This window comes from Rhinoderma darwinii, chromosome 2 (genome assembly GCF_050947455.1).
Source record: "Rhinoderma darwinii isolate aRhiDar2 chromosome 2, aRhiDar2.hap1, whole genome shotgun sequence".
Taxonomy (NCBI): domain Eukaryota; kingdom Metazoa; phylum Chordata; class Amphibia; order Anura; family Rhinodermatidae; genus Rhinoderma; species Rhinoderma darwinii.
Window position 1 is genome coordinate 185,978,701 of NC_134688.1, and position 11,357 is coordinate 185,990,057.

An 11,357-nucleotide genomic window follows, 5' to 3' on the forward strand; every position below is an offset into this window, starting at 1 on the left:
TGAAAATAGATATTAGTGTTCTGTAAGTTTAGAATGTTCAATATAAAGAAACATTTCTGAAAACTATGACAAATGGAAGATCTAATCACAGAATATCAAGTGATTGCTACAGGACAAAACTGTTTCAGGTGTATGGACGGCATTATATAAAGGATATATACATAAAAAAGGTATGCAAATCATTCATATTCATAGTTGCTTTAAAACCCCTCTTATGGCTACAGCTGGAAATAATGTATGCAGGTTTCTATTGAACTGTCCTTGGAAAACAAGAATAAAATAGTTTCCTAGTAAAGACTTTACAAGTACAGTATGTCTAGCTTCACTGTTCAGTACCCAGTGTGATAATGATAAAGAGTTGCTTACAAACATAAATCTAAAAACGCCAACCTTGAACATATTTGGCGTTGCTGACTCACATGTCCTTTGAAATGGACTTGCCGCATACAGATTATAAATAGCACAATATAAACAGTACTAATAGCATCAACTCTTTGTTATAAAATGCATTTGATTTTGACGGTTTTACTCTGTCCCCCATAGAGTACAGCATGAAGCTACACCAACCATATCTCTACTGGCGATCTTTCGAATGCCCTACTTATTTTGACAAGTGCTTTGCTGTAATGCAGAGGTCCTCAAAGTGTTGAGCCACAAGCAGGGATGGGATCCGGCCGATTCGCCCCTGTTCTCCCGAACCGGTTGTTAAAATTCCTCAGGACGCGGAGACAATTGAATTTGATTGATTTTGCTATCTGCCCTCGCCATTCGTTGCTTTAGCTATGATGCAGTCGGCGCGATTACGTCATCGAGCCACTGCGTCGTTCCGCTGGATGAGACCTGGCGTCACTTAAGGACGGTGCGGGAACAGGGACAGGTAAGCATATGTTTTTGTTTTTTTCTTACAGTGGGCAGTGTTGGGGGGCCCTATTTACAGGGGACTATATAGGGGGACCTAGCTACAGGACCCTATACAGTGGGCCCTATCTATTGTGGACTATATAGGGGGCCCTAGCTACAAGGGGCCCTAGCTACAGTAGACTATATAGTGGGCCCTATATACATGGGCCCTATTTACAGGGGATGCTACAGGGGGCACTGTCTACAGGGGACTCTATAGGGGGCCCGATCTACAGGGTACGCAGCAGGGGGCATTATCTACATGGGATTCCATGGGGGTCCTATCTATAGAAGGCCCTATCTACAGGAGCCCTATCTATAGGATACTCTACAGGGGGCACTATCAACAGGGACCACTATAGGGGCCACTATCTACATGGGACTCTATGAGGAAACTGTCTACAGAGGGCTCTATCTACACAGGGCTCTATGAGGGGCACAATCTACAGGTGGCTCTATCTAAAAGGGGGCACTGTGTGTGTGTGTGTGTGTGTGTGTGTGTGTGTGTGTGTGTGTGTGTGTGTGTGTGTGTGTGTGTGGTGCATTAGTTTGAAGTATTTGACACAATTATATTCATCATGGGCACAGTGTATGCTAGTATTATATTCAGGGCACAGTGTGTAGCACAATTATATTCAGGGGCACAGTGTGTGAAGAATGGCAAAGTGGGCAGCCGAAGACATCTGAGCGGCAAGTTACTAAATGTAAAAGTTTATTCTCCCTGTGGAGAATATGATCAGTACTGTAGTCACTATATGATCTGCAGCGAGATGTATCGTTCTTTTTTGTGAAACAGCAACTTCCAGCATATCCTTACCATTGTTCAGGCTGTAGTTTTATGCCGTATAAACTGATATGGCAGGGGTTAAACTGAATTTGCAAATTATCTCTATATTGAGCTGTATTTGTGCTTGTGCTGTATATATGTACTGAGCCTGGTTCTGGTGCTGTATGTATGTACTAAGCTCGGTTCTGGACTTATACAGTGAAGGAAATAAGTATTTGATCCCTTGCTGATTTTGTAAGTTTGCCCACTGTCAAAGACATGAAGAGTCTAGAATTTTTAGGCTAGGTTAAATTTACCAGTGAGAGATAGATTACATTAAAAAAATAACAGAAAATCACATTGTCAAAATTATATATTTTTATTTGCATTGTGCACAGAGAAATAAGTATTTGAACCCTTTGGCAAACAAGACTTAATACTTGGTGGCAAAACCCTTGTTGGCAAGCACAGCAGTCAGACGTTTTTTGTAGTTGATGATGAGGTTTGCACACATGTTAGATGGAATTTTGGCCCACTCCTCTTTGCAGATCATCTGTAAATCATTAAGATTTCGAGGCTGTCGCTTGGCAACTCGAATCTTCAGCTCCCTCCATAAGTTTTCGATGGGATTAAGGTCTGGAGACTGGCTAGGCCACTCCATGACCTTAATGTGCTTCTTTTTGAGCCACTCCTTTGTTGCCTTGGCTGTATGTTTCGGGTCATTGTCGTGCTGGAAGACCCAGCCATGAGCCATTTTTAATGTCCTGGTGGAGGGAAGGAGGTTGTCACTCAGGATTTGACGGTACATGGCTCCATCCATTCTCCCATTGATGCGGTGAAGTAGTCCTGTGCCCTTAGCAGAGAAACACCCCCAAAACATAATGTTTCCACCTCCATGCTTGACAGTGGGGACAGTGTTCTTTGGGTTATAGGCAGCATTTCTCTTCCTCCAAACACGGCGAGTTTAGTTAATGCCAAAGAGCTACATTTTAGTCTCATCTGACCACAGCACCTTCTCCCAATCACTCTCAGAATCATCCAGATGTTCATTTGCAAACTTCAGACGGGCCTGTACAAGTGCCTTCTTGAGCAGGGGGACCTTGCGGGCACTGCAGGATTTTAATCCATTACGGCGTAATGTGTTACCAATGGTTTTCTTGGTGACTGTGGTCCCAGCTGCCTTGAGATCATTAACAAGTTCCCCCCATGTAGTTTTCGGCTGAGCTCTCACCTTCCTCAGGATTTTGCATGGAGCCCCAGATCGATGTCGATTGACAGTCATTTTGTATGTCTTCCATTTTCTTACTATTGCACCAACAGTTGTCTCCTTCTCACCCAGCGTCTTACTTATGGTTTTGTAGCCCATTCCAGACTTGTGCAGGTCTATGATCTTGTCCCTGACATCCTTTGAAAGCTCTTTGGTCTTGCCTATGTTGTAGAGGTTAGAGTGAGACTGATTAATTGAGTCTGTGGACAGGAGTCTTTTATACAGGTGACCATTTAAGACAGCTGTCTTTAATGCAGGCACCAAGTTGATTTGGAGCGTGTAACTGGTCTGGAGGAGGCTGAACTCTTAATGGTTGGTAGGGGATCAAATACTTATTTCTCTGTGCACAATGCAAATAAATATATATAATTTTGACTATGTGATTTTCTTTTTTTTTTTTTATATAATCTATCTCTCACTGGTAAAATTAACCTAGCCTAAAAATTCTAGACTGTTCATGACTTTGACAGTGGGCAAACTTACAAAATCAGCAAGGGATCAAATACTTATTTCCTTCACTGTATACATCATAACAACCAGAACCAAGCTTAGCATATAAATACAAAATAAAGTAATGAATAAATGAATATAGTTATTTTTCAGTGATTTGTTTGTCATAGGAGTGTAGGGACTCACAATGATAATACTAAGCAGCCACGTCCCTCATGAATAGTAGGCGTGTGAGTGAGTGTTCATCAGTATATTTCACCTGTGTAATCTCCCTCTATGTAGCATTGTGGTTTGTCTGCGTCCTGCTGGGAGGTGGTGTCTGTACCTGCCCTCATGAGTAAGTATGGCCTGTTCAAAGATTTTAAATTAATATAGTTATTTTTCAGTCATTTGTCTGGCATATAAATACAGCACCAGAATGAAGCTCAATACATAAATATAGCACCAAAACCACGCTTACTAAATATATACATCATAACAACCAAGCTCAAAACATATATACGTGTACTCAGCGTTGTTCTGGTGCTGTATATATGTACAAAGCTTGGTTCTGGAGTTTTATATATGTACTGAACGTCACTTTGGTGCTGTATACATGTGTTGAGCTTGGTTTCGGTGCAGTATATATGTACTCATCTTGGTTCTGGTACCGTATATATGTACTGAGCTTGGTTCTGGAGATGTATTTATGTACTGAGCACCGCTCTGGCACTCTATATGTACTGAGATTGGTTCTGTTGTGTATTTCTGTACTGAGCTTCGTTCTGGTGTTGTATTTCTGCACTGAGTTTGCTTCTGGTGCTATATGTATATATGAAACCACACTCGATTTAAAAACTAGACTGAACCAACATAGGTATACCATCAGAAAAAAAGCGTCTGGATTTACCTGTATCTAACCACTTTTCAGATATGGGTGATACTGAACAACAGTTAAGATTTTGGATCCTGGACCATATACCCCCGTTGAGACGAGGTGGAAATAGGACCAGGTTACTAAAAACTAGGGAGCTGCAATGGATAAGTAGGCTTAATACCCTTAAGCCAAATGGGCTTAATGTAGATTTTTCACTTAGTGGAGTGATATAAAGAAGCCTTCCTTCTTCCCGCCATGCCCCATTAATGTTGTTACTTTTGACATCATCATCTGTATAAATTACACGTTTTAAAAAATTTTGAGATATTAATACTTGTTCTTTCTCTCTAGATTACTCTCATACCCTCTTGAAGATCACCTTTACAGACAGAAAGTCATCACTGATTTTTTTATTGAATATAATGAAAAATTTTCTATATATGGAATTTTGCCGTCTTCTAATTTGTGGATACTATGCGTTCTTATATTCTTAGTACTAGCAATGACATTTTCTTACTTTTATGTTGAAATCTGAATGGGGTGTATAATATGCAGACTATTCCAACACTGTCTATATGATTTTGATATAAACCAAGGTATGGTACCTCCTATTCATCTCTTTTAAATACAAAATATGCTATGTTAGGAGCTATAGGGGACGCTATGGCACATGGGTATAAGGTGTATCTATGGTGCCGCTGTCGACCTATTATGTGGGTGGGGGTGGTCATTTATAGAATGGCCATTAACCGCTCTCTTGACTCCACTTTTTATTTTTATAATGGTCATTTAGGTACTATAAAATAATAAGGTTGTACCACTGCGTCTATCCCTATTCTTTTGGGTTGTCATAAAAATGGCTTCATGTGGACAATGACTATGGAGATACTGTAATGTATTTTCACTTCCCAAATAATATAGATCCTCTGATATGAGTGATATACTCTTCACAGTAATAGAATTCGCAACTTTAGAGTATATACATATAGATAGAGATTGATTGTACCTTACGGAACGCTGTTTTCCCATTTCAAAGATGGCCGCATCGCGTCTGCGCTCTACTGCGCATGCGCGATTGCATGCCGGATATCCGCGATACATCGAACATTGCAAAATTCCACGCATGCGCAATAGCGCGTATCTGCTAACCGCAACGGCGACACCGTGCTACTATGTCCTATGAGATGATTTTATTTTTAATTTATTTTTAAAGTCATACACATGAATTGCACATATGATATCACTACTCCTAATTGGATACTTTAACTTTATTGTTATTTATATGGTATTGATTGGTTTTTATCCATCTTAGTTTGACACTATGTGTTTACAATTTGCATATCACTTTGTACTGTATGTTTTATACATTGTTTTTATAATGATGTTATGCACTTTTCACCTGATTGTACTTAATTTGTTTGTTGATTAACACTATGTTATATACCTGGATTGTATCACATGTGAGTTGCTTGAGAAAGGCTCTAGAGGACAGAGCTGAAACGTTGCATAGGGGGCAATAAAAGTACCCACTTTTTTTCACATTTACTACGGAGTGCTGCCTATTTTTTGAATACTACATAATTTGGAACTTGGTCTGTTCCCGGGGGCCTGCACCCACAGTTTGCTGGTGCTGCTGGATCCATTTGTTTGTTTATCTATATATATATATATATATATATATATATATATATATATATATATATACAGTGAAGGAAATAAGTATTTGATCCCTTGCTGATTTTGTAAGTTTGCCCACTGTCAAAGTCATGAACAGTTTAGAATTTTTAGGCTAGGTTAATTTTACCAGTGAGAGATAGATTATATAAAAAAAAAAAAGAAAATCACATAGTCAAAATTATATATATTTATTTGCATTGTGCACAGAGAAATAAGTATTTGAACCCTTTGGCAAACAAGACTTAATACTTGGTGGCAAAACCCTTGTTGGCAAGCACAGCAGTCAGACGGTTTTTGTAGTTGATGATGAGGTTTGCACACATGTTAGATGGAATTTTGGCCCACTGCTCTTTGCAGATGATCTGTAAATCATTAAGATAACTTTCATGTTATCTACTCTGCAGGGAGTAGTACACACCGTTGTAGGAAATCTTCAGTTTCTTGGCAATTTCTCGAATGGAATAGCCTTCATTTCTAAGAACAAGAATAGACTGTCGAGTTTCACATGAAAGTTCTCTTTTTCTAGCCATTTTGAGAGTTTAATCAAACCCACAAATGTAATTCTCCAGATTCTCAACTAGCTCAAAGTAAGGTCAGTTTTATAGCTCGTCTATACAGCAAAACAGTTTACAGCAGTGCTAACATAATTGCACAAGGGTTTTGAAGTGTTTTCTAATAATCCATTAGCCTTCTAACACAGTTAGCAAACACAATGTACCATTAGAACACTGGAGTGATGATTGCTGGAAATGGGCCTCTATACACCTATGTAGATATTGCATTAAAAACCAGACGTTTGCAGCTAGAATAGTCATTTAGCACATTAACAATGTATAGAGTGTATTTCTGATTAATTTCATGTTATCTTCATTGAAAAAAACTGTGCTTTTCTTGCAAAAATAAGGAAATTTCTAAGTGACCCCAAACTTTTGAACGGTAGTGTACTTTATTTAAAGTTTTAACATCATGTGGCTTTTCTGCATAAACATCTGTGTTGAATTATATGTTTTATATTTACGGAAAGGATAGGGTGAGAAATGTATTTGAAAACTCTTAACACCTTTGTGCTTGTTCACACTGTGCATTTTTTTTTTTTTTTTTTTGGGCTCTACGAACACACATGCTATGATCCGGGATGCATAGTGTGAATGCATGGACACTCGTTAGAAATTCAGCATGCTCTGTTTGAATGCTGTGTCTGATATCACGACTCTATAATCACCTCAGCTGTTTTGTATTTTCATCAGCCAGTATTAGATTTCTATTGGCCCGCCCTTATATAAATATCTCACGCTGACTCTCTGGAATCACCCCCAGACGAAGGCTTCCGCCGAAACGTGCGGTTGGGTGTGACGCCAGACAGCCGGACACTGTGCCATGGGTACGACTGTTATTTGGTATTCAGGATATGTTGTATTTTGTACCTCTGTGTTCATGTGACTGGCATTGTCCAGCCACTTCGCCTACCATACCTTGTGTTTGGTGGGTGATGGCCTGACATGTGCTACTAACAAATGTCATAATATGTAAAACTCTTATATACATTTTGTATATATACATCCATATCCTCGTTTCTTGCTATATATGTATTACATGCATATTATCATTTCATTGCTGTCTGGTTTCCATCTTCACATACTGTGGTCGCTATCATCTCTAACTTTTTTATGTAATAGTTTTTATGTATTTGTACACAATAAAATGTATACTTTTTATAGTAACTAGTGGTATATTGACTCCTTTTTAGGTTATTATCATCAATGATGAGTCATTACCAATGACCATATATCGGGGCTATATGTGCCTTTCCTCCTTGCTTCCTTTTGATCATCACTGTGATTATATTATGAACAAGTGGAAGAGGGGGTTTAGGTTTGTCCACCTTGTAGGTTTAGCCTAACTAAATGGGCTGAGCCATTTAGGATATTGAATGTGTGCATATAGGTCTATACGTGTCACGGACACTGGGTTTGTGGACCCACTAGGCCGCTCCGCCGTAGCGGGGAGGCAGCTGACCAGGTTACAGTCTAAGTGAAAGTAAGATAGCAGACAGTAATGCTAGGGTACCTGAAATAGTCCGGACTGTGACTGTGGCTTCAGCACGGATGGAGGCAGGTGCGGAAAGTGGCGCCAGACGTGGCGGGCAGTATCCGATGAGCAGATAGCGCTAGACGTTGCAGATGGCACTTGACGTGGCAGACGGCACTTGACGTGGCAGACGGCACTTGAACACGGGTAGGCACAGGAACAATGCGGAATATAGGAATGGTAACAGGGCACGGGTAACAGCTGGAACGGGAGACACTAAGGGACCATTTGCGAGACAGACAGGGAAAGACTAACAACGCTCAGGCAAGGATCAGAAGGGCTGGGGCATTCCTATAGGGCAGGGAATCACGTGGGTTAATGATCATAGTTTTCATGTGCGCACGCTGGCCCTTTAAGAGCGGGCGCGAGTGTGTGCGCGCACCCTACGGGACCCGGCTGGACGGAGCGGAAGCGAGCACTGGCATCTCCTAGGAGGGAGACGGAAGCCAGCGCTCACAGATCCATGGCTGCGGGCGTCGGGAGGTGAGTGAACCCGACGGCCCGCGGCCATGGGCGCTACAATACGTAATGGGTGACTTTAATATAATGAGTGTGGGTAGGCAGGTATGTACGATTATATAAATGGTGTGGGAATCCAGTTAAACATTCTGGACAGGGAATTTCTTTATTTAGAGTCCACTTTGATATATGGTGTATGGTGTATTTGGAATATTGTAATTGTTTTATTTGATTATTAAAAATCAGAGAACTTGTTGTTAAAAGTTTGAATCCCACCAACGGCCACAAGGTACATTAAAAAGGGAAAAATACTATTAGTGATATGACTAGTGATATAACTTCTACCCTAGTATCAACCAGTGATATAGTTTTGATCCTTGTACTAAGTTCTAGTAATGCTATGACATCAATGTTGCATGTATCTGTTGCTGGCAAGCCACATGTAAAGGGTCTGAGAGCCACATGCTGTTATGAATAACAATAATTAACCCCTTCCCAACATTTGACACAACTGTACATTGTGTCCAGGAAAGGGAAGTATGGAGCTCGCTCACGAGCTGACTGCACTCCATACCCATCGGTTGTCGGCTGCATGTTACAGACGACAACTCGCTGTTACGGTCTTGACTGTGGACAACTCCGATCCTGGTTGTTTAACTACTTAGATACCGTGGTCAATGGCGACCACGGCAACTAAATCTTTAGAAAGAGGAGGACTTCCTTCCGTTATCCTTCCGGCCCTCCCGCAATCACGGGAAGCCATGGTTTTCTTGACAGCCTGGGGGACTTATGAATATCTCCACAATTCTAATAATCGCTTGTTCAAGTCCCCTAGTGCAACTAAAAAAAAATTACAAAAAATGTGTGTGATAAAGTTTTTACATCTATACAGTGCATTCAGAAAGTCTTCACGCCCTTTGAATTTGTTCACATTTTGTTATGTTGAGGCCTTGTGCTAAAATAAAAAAAATTTGCGCTAAAATTATTTTATTTTATTTACGTTTTTCCCCTTCATTCTGCACTCAATACCCTATATTGACAATGTAAAAATAGAATGTTAGTGATCTTTGCTAATTTATTGATAAGGAAAAACTAAAATATTGCATAGACATAAGTATTCAGACCCTTTACTCAGCACTTAGTTGAAGTACCTTTGGCAGCGGTAACAGCACTGGCGTAGCTATAGGGGTCGCAGCGGGCCCCTGTTACTATAGTAACATACTTTACTTACCTTCCTGGTTCCGGATGGCAGCGGAGGTCCTGACGTAAAGCGCTGTGCGCAGCGCATGACGTCACCACGCTATGCGCCGCGCACAGCATCGAGACGACAGAACTCCCGCCGCGGCCGAAGAGGAAGGTAAGGTTGGCCCTCACTGACGGGGTCCGACTCCCGGGACCCGCCAATCAGCTGTTTTGAAGGGGCCGCAGCACTCGTACGAGAGCTGCTCCCCTTCATTCCTGTCACTTCATTCCGGTCACACTGTGAATCGGTGTCGGCGATTCACAGTGTGGGCGAGTAGTGAAATGAAGGGGAAGCAGCTCTCGTACGAGTGCTGCGGCCCCTTCAAAACAGCTGATTGGCGGGTCCCGGGAGACACATCAGCTATTGATGGCCTATCCTGAGGATAGGCCATCAATGTTTAGGGACTGTACAACCCCTAAGCCTACGATGATGCAGGCTTAGGGGGCCCATGAGACAGGATCACAGATTGTGTGATCCTGTCTGCTGGGCCCTGTATCTAAGCCAATCACATGGTAGGCTTAGATACATGGCCCATGCGTGATCCTGTCTGCTGGGCCCTGTATCTAAGCCAATCACATGGTAGGCTTAGATACATGGCCCATGTGTGATCCTGTCTGATGGGCCCTGTATATAAGCCAATCACATGGTAGGCTTAGATACATTGCCCATGCGTGATCCTGTCTGATGGGCCCTGTATATAAGCCTACCACACTGTAGGTTTAGATACAGGGCCACAGCACACAGTAATCTTATACTGTATAAGATTACTGTCTGCTGGACCCTGAATCTAAGCCTACGTTGTGGTAGGCTTAGATACAGGGTCCCACAGACAGTATCACACATGGGCCCTGTATCTAAGCCTAACACACGTGTTACTAATCATTTTGTGTGTGTTTTCTTACAGGTTCGGTCGTTGGACTACGGCGGATTCCAGGACTACTTCGATGACAGCTTTTTTTTTATCAATAAAATGGTTAATGAGGGCTGTGTGGGTTTTTTATTTCAATAAAATATTTTTTCTATGTCTTTTGTGTTTTTTTTTAAACTATATTACTACCGCCTTAGTAATGGCCGCCGGCTGATTGACAGCATCCATTGCTAAGGCGGGGCTTAGTGTTAACCGATGCAGAGGCGTACACTAACCACCTTTATTACCCCGGTAGCCACCGCCACCAGGGGTGCTGGGAAGAGCCGGGTACCATCTAGTACCTGACCATCTGTAGTGATGGTCGGCCACTGGGGTGGCCGCAGGCTGGTATTATCAGGAGGGGAAAGGCCAAAAACAGTGGCCCTTCCCACCCTGGTGATGCTAGGCTGCTGCTGCTTTATTGTATCTGGCTGGTTATGAAAAATGGGGGGGACCCCACGTTATTTAAAAAAAAAAAAATTGGAAAGAACGATGTGGGGTCCCCCCCAATTTTCATAACCAGCCAGATACAACACAGCAGCAGGGTGGGAAGGGCCACTGTTTTTGGCCTTCCCCAGCCTAATACTACCAGCCTGCGGCCACCCCGGTGCCTGCCCGTCACAACAGATGGTCGGGTACTGGTTCGTACCCGGCTCTTCCCAGTACTCCTGGTGGCGGTGGGTACCGGGGTAATAATGGGGGTTAGTGTAGCCTCTGCACCGGCTAACGTTAAGCACCGCCTTA

General features: G+C 42.0%; 1 long non-coding RNA gene across 1 annotated transcript; it reads left to right on the top strand.

Annotated features, from left to right (window-relative positions):
- The first annotated feature begins 438 nt into the window (after nt 1-438).
- LOC142740891 (uncharacterized) lies at nt 439-5,820 on the top strand. The gene is made up of 3 exons (XR_012880909.1): nt 439-877; nt 3,666-3,720; nt 4,591-5,820. It is a non-coding gene; the product is annotated as an uncharacterized LOC142740891 (long non-coding RNA).
- Nucleotides 5,821-11,357: the final 5,537 nt, after the last annotated feature.